Below are 11,501 nucleotides of genomic sequence, written 5' to 3'. Positions count from 1 at the left end.
CGTAGGCGCAGGAATAGCTTCAAGCACTCAGCCAAATTCTCTTTCCCTTTTCAAAGCTACAGGCCCAGTGCACACCAAGCTACCCACAGACCATCAGAGCAGAGCATGAGGGCAAGGGAATAGCTTCTTGCAGGTATCAAATGAGGTATGGACAAAGTCAGTAGTTCTTCCTCCTCCCCCACCAGCTACAAGCATCCTAACCTGAGCTGCATCTCAAGTCCTTCAGAAATCTGGACCTTACACACACACTATTTCTACTTTGCATCCACCACAGTGAAAAAGAGAGGCCCTCAACTTTAACATGGCATTGGATTTGTATCAATCCAATCCTGACCGTTTTGTACAAACTTCATGTCTAATGGTGGGTGAAAGATCTTCCCTATCTTCAGTGAATATAACCACAGAAAATCAGAGTCTGAGGAGTGTTAATGTAAATGTGAGAAAAGCACCATATCATAGAATTCTAGTTGCCTAGAGATCATTATTAGCAAAAGCATAATTTCCGTAGTCTTTAAACCTCCCACCAAACCACCTACACTCCTGAAAACTGAGCTTTTGGAATTAGGTATCTAAATTTCTCCTCCTCCTGCCCCCTCATGCTGCCCCCACACGCCAAAGTTTTCTTTCCCTCTCATTTCCCTTCCATCCATGACAAATCAAATAATCATACTGGCCTGAAGGTGGTGTCCTCTAAAACGGCATGGAGAGCAGTTTAAATATCTTTAAAACTGTTCACAGTCTGTACCTGTTTCCACTTGGATCACGTTTCAGAGATTTTTCTCAAGACCCCAGAGAATGACAAGCTAGGTTTCTTTTTTAAATTAAGCCTGAAACACAATAGAAGCTGATAGTGCTATACAGCATTCTGTGGAGAACGAGGTGGTTATGTGCTTGACCCCTTATTTTAAGGGGCTGATAAATCTCCCCTTATTCAAGTTGCTCTCATGATAAACCCAAACTTCCATCTCACCAATGTGTTACTCTTGCACATGCAAAGCCATGACAAACACAAGACAACAGCACCAACATGAAGACACTATGTAAACACTGTTTGTTTAACTCAGAGGTACCCATGGCCAAGCATGCAAATCCTAACTCCTAGGCTAATTCAGTTGAAAGAAGCAAAATATATGCTACTTTCTGAAGGTCAGTGAATACATGGCATGTTCTGTTTATTTTTAATTTATTTATCATGGAAAAAAGCATTAGAATATTAGCAGTTTCTCCTGAAATCAGAACTTGGAATGTCAAAGACCTTTCTCTGGAGAAAGCTCCTAGGACAGCGTCTTTGTTTAGTGACCATATAACTGGAGTATGTGCTTTCCTTAGCTTACAGGACACAGGTCTCTGAGAGATCACTTGGATCACTTCATCCCACCGACTTGCTGACAAACATATAATAAGTGTCCGGTTTCAAAGGGCTCACAGAACATCTACTCCACAAGTCCCTTCTCTTCCTCCTCCCTCCCGACCCCAGCTTGTCACAGATCAAAAGCATTTTGCAATAACCCATAAAAAAACCTCAAGACCCGTAGCTTCAGTGTTCAGCCTTTTACCATAACACGCACGGGGAAAAAAAGCATGGCTGAGGTTTCCTAAGGCTCAAGAAACCTTCCCCACAGCCTGTCTAGTGAGATGAAGAGCACTGTCAATGTCCTCTGCCTACAGAATTTGTTGAACAAAAGTGCAAGGTAAAGGAGACCCTTTAGGAAAGAAGAGGTAAGTTCTCTTCTGATCTGTTTGGGATTTAATGTTCTGTTAAGTAACTATGCTGAATACTTCCTAATGAAGTTGTTATAGATTCACCCAGCAGGATAATTTTATTAGAACTAGCAATTGACAACAACTTTCACCTTGAAAGGAGCACTGTATTAAAAGCTTCAAGTAGATGTACATTTTAAGGCGATTAAACCTGGCATCTATTTTGAAGCTCCTGCAAAGCCTCAACAGTGCACACAGGTAGCTGCCTTCAAGACTGCTTTTATAGACAACTTTGTCATCAAAAAAATCCTTTCCATGCAACTTCTGTAATTACTTTTGTATAGTCCAGTTCTGAACCAGTGAAGCATATCACTTCTCGAAGCCATCTGAAAAACAAGAATTTCAAAGTTCAACAGAAAAAAATCATGTGGATGCGGCCCAGACCTCCCTATAGAAGGGATAAGGACAGAAAAGAGGGTTGTGTGGCAGCAGCCAGGGCCAAAACACAAGAAACAACATCCAACATCAACAAGCGCTAAGAGAGTGCTCAATCCTCTACCCTACAACTGTGCCTTTATTTGGCATGTGCTCTAGCACCTTCTTGAACTGGGGTCCAAATCAAATTTTTGCCTTTCCCCTTATACTTAGATGACAACATGTGTACTTTTGTTTAGAATGGTATTCTTTATTTTTCAATATGCTAACCAAACTTGCACCAGGTAAGTACATTTAATAAACAGAGACCCTGCTACTAAACATTATTTTGACTGTTCCACTCCCCACACCAGAAAGGCTGTATGTGTACTAAAATAAACTTCAAAAAGCATTTGAAGATTGTCATAGAGAGGCAAACTATAGGAGATCTTTTAGAAAATAAATTTGGTTTCTTTTTATTTGCTTTCTGAGCCTTTATTATTCACATTCTCAGTCATTCTGAAATCACTAAATCAGACTGGCTTTAAAAATGAAATAAAGGGTTTGCAAGAGCAAATCTATTGCCAAGTCTATCAAGATAAAGTTTTATGTTCTTTTTCAAGGTTTTCAGCTAAAACTATCTTTAAACAAATCTTTCTTTCTGGCTTTTGGATTGCACTAAACACTTAAGTCACCTTCCTTTTGTAGATACAAAGAGAAACAGAAGTAAAACCAACCGAAACAAATCTACAGACAACACAGCTGGCTAATTTATTTTGATAGTCCAGCCCCAGTGAAATACAAAATGTAAATAAGCACCACAAGCGGCAGAGACATCCTATTTTACAGTCCGTGTGATTAACCATTGCAGGTAACACCAGACAACAAACCCTCGCATCTCAAACATCTTCTCCATACCAGGGAACCGCTTTGTTTCTCTAATTCCGGGATGCTTAATTCATCTGCCTCAAAACGAACAGCCCAAGCCCCGCTCAGACCATCACAGCGCAGGGCACGCTGCGGCGGGGCAGCCCCAGCCACACACCCCAGGGAGGAGAGAGGGCATCCCGTGGCGCCCACCACGTTTTTTATTTATTCGTGCATTTTCAGGCAGGTTTCCGTGCTTGCCTTTGTTTCGCTTCCTCCCTTAGCCCGGACCTATCGCCACCGAAACTGAGAGGGGCAACAAAGACAGAAAGAAAGAGACAACCCCCCCGGCAAAACCCCCACCGAGGAGTCCCGCTGGCCGAGAGTGAAGTCCCACCGCCGGCGCCCGGTGAGGAGAGCCCAGCCATCGGCAGCACGGGGCGCGCCCCCACACGCACGCCCCTCACCCGGCTGGCGCGGCCCGGCCCGGCCGCCCGCCCCCCTGCCCGGGGGCTCCCCCACCCCCTCTGCCCGCGGGGAGCGCTGCCCCCGGCACGATGCTGGCGCTCCCCGGGGGCGAGCGGAGGTTGGGCGGGCGGTGCGGTGCTGGCCGCGGGCCACGAGGCGCCCGCCTCCACTCACCTCGGCGCCCTGCCCGGAGGACCAGGTGGCCGCTGCCGTCGGCGCTCAGCAGCTCGCCCGGGCGAGTGGGGCAGCGCCTCCCCCCGGGGCCGGCGGGATGGCTGGCAGCGCGGGGGAGGTGCCGCGGGGCCCCGCCCGCAGCCCGGGTTGGGGGGGGCGGAGAGGGGCTGCCTTTTGTCAGGGCTCCGCTCCTCTCCCCGGCACCGCCACCCCGTGCGTGCTCCCGCGGGAGGCGGCCAGAGGCCCTTTGTGTGGCGGGGCGGGGAAGGGGAGCGAAGCGGAGCGCTCCTCTCTGCTCCAGGCCCGCCGGCCCCGCTTCCCTCGAGCACCTGTAACGCCTCGCCCGCCCCGCCGCCAGCGGCTGGCCGCCGCCTGGGCGAAAACCCGGGCCTCAGAGGCGGGAGCTCTCACAGGTGGCCCCGCTCCCGCCTCACCGGGCCCCTCGTGGAGGCCCTTGCGGCCATTGGGATCCCGCTGAGGCGGGGCCGGCGGCAACGCCTCACTTCGCGCCACACCCAGCCGGCCCGTTAACGGTTGGGGGGGCGGGGTTAACCTGAGGGCTGACTAGTGCCTGTCCTTCACGGCCACCCACAGGTAGGTGACACCGCCATACGCCGGGGCCAGGGGTGCGGGGCCGGGGCGGGTGGTGGGGCGGCTGGGCGGGCTTTCCCGGCGCGCCTGTGAGGAGCGGTGCAGCGGCTGTTTCAACAAGCCGGCGGCAAAAGGCTGGTGAGGCACCGCCGCTTCGCAGCGATGAGCCCAGCTTACAAAGGGCGGGTGTTCGCCAGGTGGGAAGAAGTGTCGGAGTTAGGTCTTCACACGGCTTTTTCTAGGAAAAGCAGTTGTTTCCGGGAGAGCAGTTACAACCTGTAGGAGTATTGCCTCATCTTTTGGGAAACTACGGCAACTGAAAGTAATGACACAGAGGTGGGACCTGGCTGAAAGTTTTGCAGCCTTCATTCTGACACTTCCTGGTGTTTCAGTGTTTGGCTCCTGGCATTTTATTTTGCTTTTATCGGCGCGTGCATGTAAAGATAACAGCACTTTTTGTGTTTACATCTTGATCAGACAATTGAACAGCTGGGGGTGAATTAGACAGTTTTGCCATTATAAAAAAAAAACCAAAACAACACAACTAACAACAAACCAACCAACAACACGTATTTGCTTTCTTATTTGGGTATCCCCAAACACTAAAAACTTTGCCTGTAAGCAAAATAGTGCACAGCGTGTGCTTTTGTGTGCTGGATGCATAGACACGTGGAAAATGGGTGCTGCAGAGAAGGTGTGTGCTTCAGGGGAAGCACCCAAGGTGTGTGCGTAACTCTGACTGCACAGACTTTTCCAGTCCCTTCTCCTCTCGGGCGGTCAGCAGTCTTCCACGCTACTCTCTGCGTCCCTACTGCAGCAGTGGTGGTTTACATTCATGATAACCGAACTGCAGGTTTCAGGAGCAAAATTTTTCAGGAAGAGTATTCCAGGACTCAGGACAAAGCGGGGTTACCACGTATTTCTTGCACTTTGTCGAGTGAGAGACATCTGATTTCTAGAAAACCATTAGATGACAGAGATATGCTGTGTACCCTTTGTCGTCTTAATAACCTGAAACACTCTTTCTTAAAGCCCAGTGACCCAAGGTAGCATCAGGGAATGGCTTACAGAAACGTTTCGGTATCCAGCAGCTTCTTATAGCAGCTTAACCCAAAATGCAGGTCAAACAGAATCTGAGATGCAAGTAGGTAATCAAGTTGCCTTAGCAGCAACCATGCTGTTTTGCATGAGATGCCCTGTGCTGCAGTATGCCATCGGTAAGAGCGGCCCTGCGACACTTCACTGCAAAACTGGGGACTCTACAGAGAGAAAGTGCAGATTCACATAAATCACTATTTTTTTTACTTTTTTTTCAGTACCTCATGAGAACGTTTTCAGCGCTGGTTGAAAAGATCTGGTTGGTTGTCCAGGGAAAAGAGCCAATTAATGATGACGTGAAAGAGCAGAGAGGACACCTTAATTGGGAGACACTGTCAAAAACAGCTTTGAAAGAGGAGCCTGTGAAACACAAGGGAGACATCGATAAAACATACAAAACAGGACTGACATCTAAATTGTGTTGCAGGCACTTTTTGATCTCTATCCCTATAGCTACCCCTATAGCAGAAAACTAAACAGGGCTAGGGTTTAGGCTTAAACCACAGCACATGGTCATCCTCCGTACTCTTTCCTTGGTGGTGGTGTCCCCAACATGGTTCTGTCCTAGCAAACTAGCAGTCTCTTGAAGCAATTCCCAGCACAGCTCATGGGTCAGTGTGGGCCAGGGGCCACCCCCAGCAGACCGCCTGCATGCAGCTGACCTATTTCGGGAGATAAGAGAGTTTAGTTGTGCGTATGCAAGCCATGTTGTGCCAGCTGGTTGCTGTGCCAAAGGACAGTTCCTGACCTGCTTTATTTGCTAGTAGAAACATTAGGCTTTTGACTTTTGCGATCCCCACTGTGTTCTGTGTCATGCCAGAACCTGAGGCGCTGGCTGTTTTCAAGCAATGAGAAGAGACAAGATCTGAGCATTTTTTGATCAAGCATTTTTTGATTGAGCAGGATTTCTGCAGAAATCTTTGCTCAAAAGAAGATACAGTTGTGTTGGCTAATAGTATCAGAATTTATGGAAGAAATTTATTTCATTACAAATAGTATCTCTTTTTTTTCCTCACGAATGTTATTTCTTCTCATGTTAAATAAAATATATTCTTGAATATAAAATTGTCTTTGATAAGAATGCTATATTCCATGGAAAATACTCTTTTGTTCTGGCTATGCCAAGAAGCTGGGGTGGATTTCGGTAGGGAAGCAGTTAAGTTTCAAGCAAACATCAAGAACAGATGGCATTTAGGAGTTCCGAAGAAATTAATAAAGTAAGTAAGTAAGCCACTAGAGCAAATGTGTGCTTTTACATTACAACAGCTGAAGGTAAAAGTGGGTTGGAATGAGGTTGAGATATCTTGAGATACCCGTCCTAAATAGGAGGACTAGGGTGGGATTTCTAAGAGTTGTAAAACAACAAAGTGTTACGGCTCTGGCAAAAATTGTACCGTTGAGCACCTCCTTCAAATGCATGTACATTATATTTCTGGCGTTCTGTGAGTGTGAAAGTGCTATAAATAAATACAGGGATGGTTTTGCTGGGCTTTTTAAAAACTTTACAGCTCAAACAGAAGCTGGGATGAAAAAGCCCAGAAGGATCTAACAAATGCTGAGGTGCTGGACTTGCTTGTCTATTGCACAGATGTTGCAGACCATGAATGGACAAACTCAGCAAGGTGTTTGAGACTTGCTGGCATAGCTGTGCTTTGGGAGTCAGGTTGGGAAGACAGGTAACAGTATTTTCAGTGAAGGGCCTTTAGTTCAGGTGGTAACTTTTCCCGGGCTAGTGCCCAGTGCCTATTGCCAAATTTATCCAGAAGAACACTCTAGAACACAGGTTTACTTTAAATTGTAAGGAGTAAGAAGAGGTGTACAAAGGTATCTAAATAGGGAATCGTTATTGTGTCCCCTGTGCTGTCTGGTGTGATTCTACATGCACAAATTTCAAGCAAGAGCAGAACTAACTACAGCACTATGAGAAGAAGTTCTCTTAGTATGAGCTGTACATGTTTCTGCCAGTTAGAAGTCTGGAGAGGCTAAAAATGACAACAGGTTGGCTTTCGGGGAGAGATTACATGAATTGTGTCTATCAAATATCTGAGACCTTTCTTTATTGAGCAGCTGGTCTGAGCCACGTCTTGTACAGAATCAGAAACTGTCAATAAAATCCTAATAATCTACTGAGAAAAAAATATGCAGAAAATTAAGCCTTAAAGCTGTTATTTGGAGAAGTTCTCCAGGGTATGTTAGGAAGATTTTTGAAACATGATGAGAATAAAATAGTAATGATTGTCCACAGGGAAGAGGAAATTCAAATTATTTTTTTTTTAAATAGACTGACAATTATTCTCTAATTGTGGCAGTAATTAGTGAATGATGTAAACTAATTTTGATAAAAACAAAGGCAGTCTGAAAAATATCAGAGCAATTGAGATATGTGTAATAAAGCACTGGGCTGAAAGATTTGTTAGTGGTAAGTGTAACGGAAATGTGATAAAGTAGGAAAAGGAACAGCCCAGACTTTAGAGAATCCCATTGGTAGGCTGCACAATTCCATGTTTTTGCAAGATGTGAGCAAACTATGTTACCAGAAAACCTAGCCTGTCTTCTTATTACACTGTGAATATTAACAAACATGACTCATAGGCTCAGGGGACACTGTGCAATCATACTTTACTTTCTGATGGTATAAAGTATCTCCAGAAATTCCTCCTCCTCTGGTATGAAATATTTACCTTAATACAAACCCTAAGAACTCACTGAAAATAACAGCAGTCTCTCCATAAATAATAGTAAGGCTCTTTGATTTCAGGGTTATTCTATGGCTGAGAACTCAAGCTGAATGTGCTAGAAATACCAGCATAGCCCACAGTAGTCCTTTTAGCCTATAGCAAGTTAGATTTTATCAAAAGGGCGCTGCTGAAGATTCAGCTTGTTATGGCTGGGTGATCTTTTTGTGCTCACCAGAGTTCTTGATGAAACACAGGACGATTGCCATAATGAATGGGATTGCGTCAGAAGGAATTGGCTTGGAGAGGAATCAAATGGACAAGACATTCAAATGTGTGCATTAACTAAGAAGAAAGCTAATTAATTAGCTACAAGGAAAAAGAAATGTGCACACCAACTGCTCTTTGATGCCCTTCCTGAACTCATTTTGATCAAAAAGTGGTGTACAGGCTTCGGCTTTGAAAAACAGATGGTGGAATGGGAGACTTCTGAAGCATGGTCACAACCTGTGTGAGGACAGATGGGGTTCTGGAGATGAAGTCATTCCTTGTAAGTCTTCTACCATTTATTGCTGTGATTCCCTGAGCTAGTCACTGGAGCAAAAGTGAAGATACACTCCAGTCTTGTAAGAGGAATGAATAAACCAGGAAGAACATTATCTCCAGGGAATCAGCTGATAAAGCGGAATCCTGTGGTGGGAACTTCCTGTCGGAAGGTACTAGGAAATCTGTAGCAAAAGGAGCAGGGACTGAGGGAAACCATAGCTAATGTGGACGAAGACTTCTTCATTTATATTGCTCTAAAAGGGCAGGTTAAAAACTCCAAACTCTTCTGAAATGCAGAAGGGTTTTTTCTGTGCTTTTTCATTCTAATCGAACCAACACTGTGTGGGAAGTGCTAGCAGCACGAAACAGGCAGCATTTGCGCAGCCGATGCTTGCCATAGCTACCCTGCAGAAAGGGCCTGGCAGAGCTGGGTATGGCTCGCCATGAGCAATGCGATCTCAAAGGCCTGTCACAAGATGGAAGGCGGTTTCCTACAGGGCAAGCATCTCCCTGTATGTTGATTTAGCAAATACATGAGATTTCTACCAAATTTGTGCTGGAAGTGGCCATGGAAAATCTGTCCTGTTGTTTTCCTCGGTGGTTGGCACAGAATCAGACTCTTCCAACTTCTGGTGCCTGTAAAGCATATGTGATGTGCGTAGCATGTGATTCTCCTTCCTCTCCTCCCTTCCTTCCTTTCAGGGTTATAAGTCAGGCCAGGCCTCTCGTTAGCAGTCCCACAGCCATTAAAGGTGTTGGGAGGACTGGGAGATCTGCCTGTAAGCCTGAGTGTGGAATACATCTCAATGGAAGGAGGAAGATTCCCTGGCCAGAGACCTGGGACTCTTAAGGATGCTTAGGTCCTACAAAACCCCACAGCTTCAGGCTGCAAGGTCCAGACCTTGTCAGCTAAATAAGATTAGTCCTAATCTGTGTATTGGGGACACAGCCACAAGCAACAAAAATCATGTGGGAGGATGGGGCTGTAAGTCCATCCTGCTCACGGCTTGTGCAAGAGCCGCAAATTCTACCATCGCTGGTCACGTTTCTAATTTTGCGTGTCTCTGCGTCTACATTGTTGTCATGACAGAAGGCACTGAGAATATTTTGTCTTTTTTTTTTTTTCTTGGACATGGATGCAAAACATCCTTTGCCATGTATGTTTTCTTTCCCTCCTAGTTGATTTTTTACCTGGCTTTCCCACGAGTTTAAAAAATAACTGAAATTGTTAATGGAGTTCACTGTGCTTATCTTCAGTACCGTTAGACAATAAATACATTTTTAATGTCTGAGAAACAAATACAATACATAGTAAAGGACTCAAGCTGAGTGTCATGATTAAAGATATGTTGTTGGTGCTATTTGTTGTTCTTAGTGTAGCATCCAACAGGGAATCTTCTGCTGGCTGTAATGGGAGCTTAGACACCTGCATTGTACACACACAGCTGAAGTGCCTTAACTGGAACCTCATGCTTGGCTTCTTGGGTCATATTTTGATGTTGAGTTGTTCACATACTCAGCTCCCACTTAATTCCTGCCTCGGCTTATGCAGAGAAGAGCCAGAGAGGGAGAGGGGGGTGGAAAAGTTCCTGGGACTAGAAACATGGTGTGCTTTGGTCTGCAGTATGTAAGGAAGGGATTTCAAAGTCATAACATGCTGCTGTCTGTTCTGCGGGAAACACAAACTGCAGATCAGAGTTTTGTGCTGCGCACTATGAAACAGCTGAATAGTGCACCATCATAATGGTGAAGACTAACAGTCAAGGAAAGTGTTTGGGACTGGACAAAAACATGGACTTTCTTTAAAAATATTAATAAGGAAGAGAATATTAGTTTTGAGTACATCCAATATGGTGGTAAAGAATAAATGGATTTGCAACCCATAAACCCTATTAGATGAGGCAAGCGGTGTAACGTGGCAGTAAGATGAAATGTCTGTGAAACAGTAATGTAAAAGAGGAGTTGCAGGCGAATGTTCAAAATGGACAGTCATCAGATTGACAGGTCAAGCCATGTGAGAAGATGACTGAACTCTACTGCGTATCAGTGAAATTTATTCTTATGCTACTATAATACTTTCCTAACTCCCAAGCCAACATATTTTAACCTACCATCTGTAGTGTCCACACATAGATGATGATAAGACGGACAAGAGTATCATGGGTTCTATAGTGTAGTGCCTGGCAGCAGTGGTCTGGGCTTTTTGCGCAACATCCGCTTTGCTCCTTAAATGAGTAGGATTCCAACACACTGTCTTGGCTCAATACCTGGATATAAACTTAATTATGAAAAATCAGACTTGTTAAGTGGGAAGAGTCAGGGGAATGTAAATCTTCATAAACTGAAGTGGTTAAAAAGTTAATAGAGTGGTTGGACATTAATCTTATGAAAAACATGAGTGCCTTCTAGAAACCAATTATTTACTGTTCTCAAATAGCAGCAGCTCTTAAACAATGGATAAGGGTGGAGACTTCTTGAATGAGCAGATTAGTTGCCAGTGAAATTAAGGTAATCTCTCAACTTTCTGTGTTTCAATACTCATACATGTTTGGAAACAGAGAGCTGGCAGAGCAGATGGTCCTCATGAACTACATCTGGAAATGTAAGATGCCAAAGTTGAGTGCATGAGTATTATTCAGATAGGCCACGATGGAAAGATTCATGGCCTCAGGATAGTGGCATATTGCCCAAAGTTAGCTGAAGGATATAATCATGACTGATGCAGAACCAGATCAGCATGAGGGAAATGTATCTTTCAGATATGGATAAGAATTTCCTGGGGGGGGGGGGGGGGGGGGGTTAGAATTTAAATAGCCATTCCCTTTCTATGTTACCTTAAAATCTTTGGGTATACATGAAAATGGACCTTTTCTCTTGTCTTAAAAATACTATCACTCTTAAAAAAAAATTCTCCCTGGAGACCCTCAAACATGTGAGTAGTCAGGTAATGTGTCACTCAAGCCAAAA

This window comes from Gavia stellata, chromosome 1 (genome assembly GCF_030936135.1).
Source record: "Gavia stellata isolate bGavSte3 chromosome 1, bGavSte3.hap2, whole genome shotgun sequence".
NCBI lineage: Eukaryota > Metazoa > Chordata > Aves > Gaviiformes > Gaviidae > Gavia > Gavia stellata.
Note: the sequence above shows the minus strand (reverse complement) of the source record.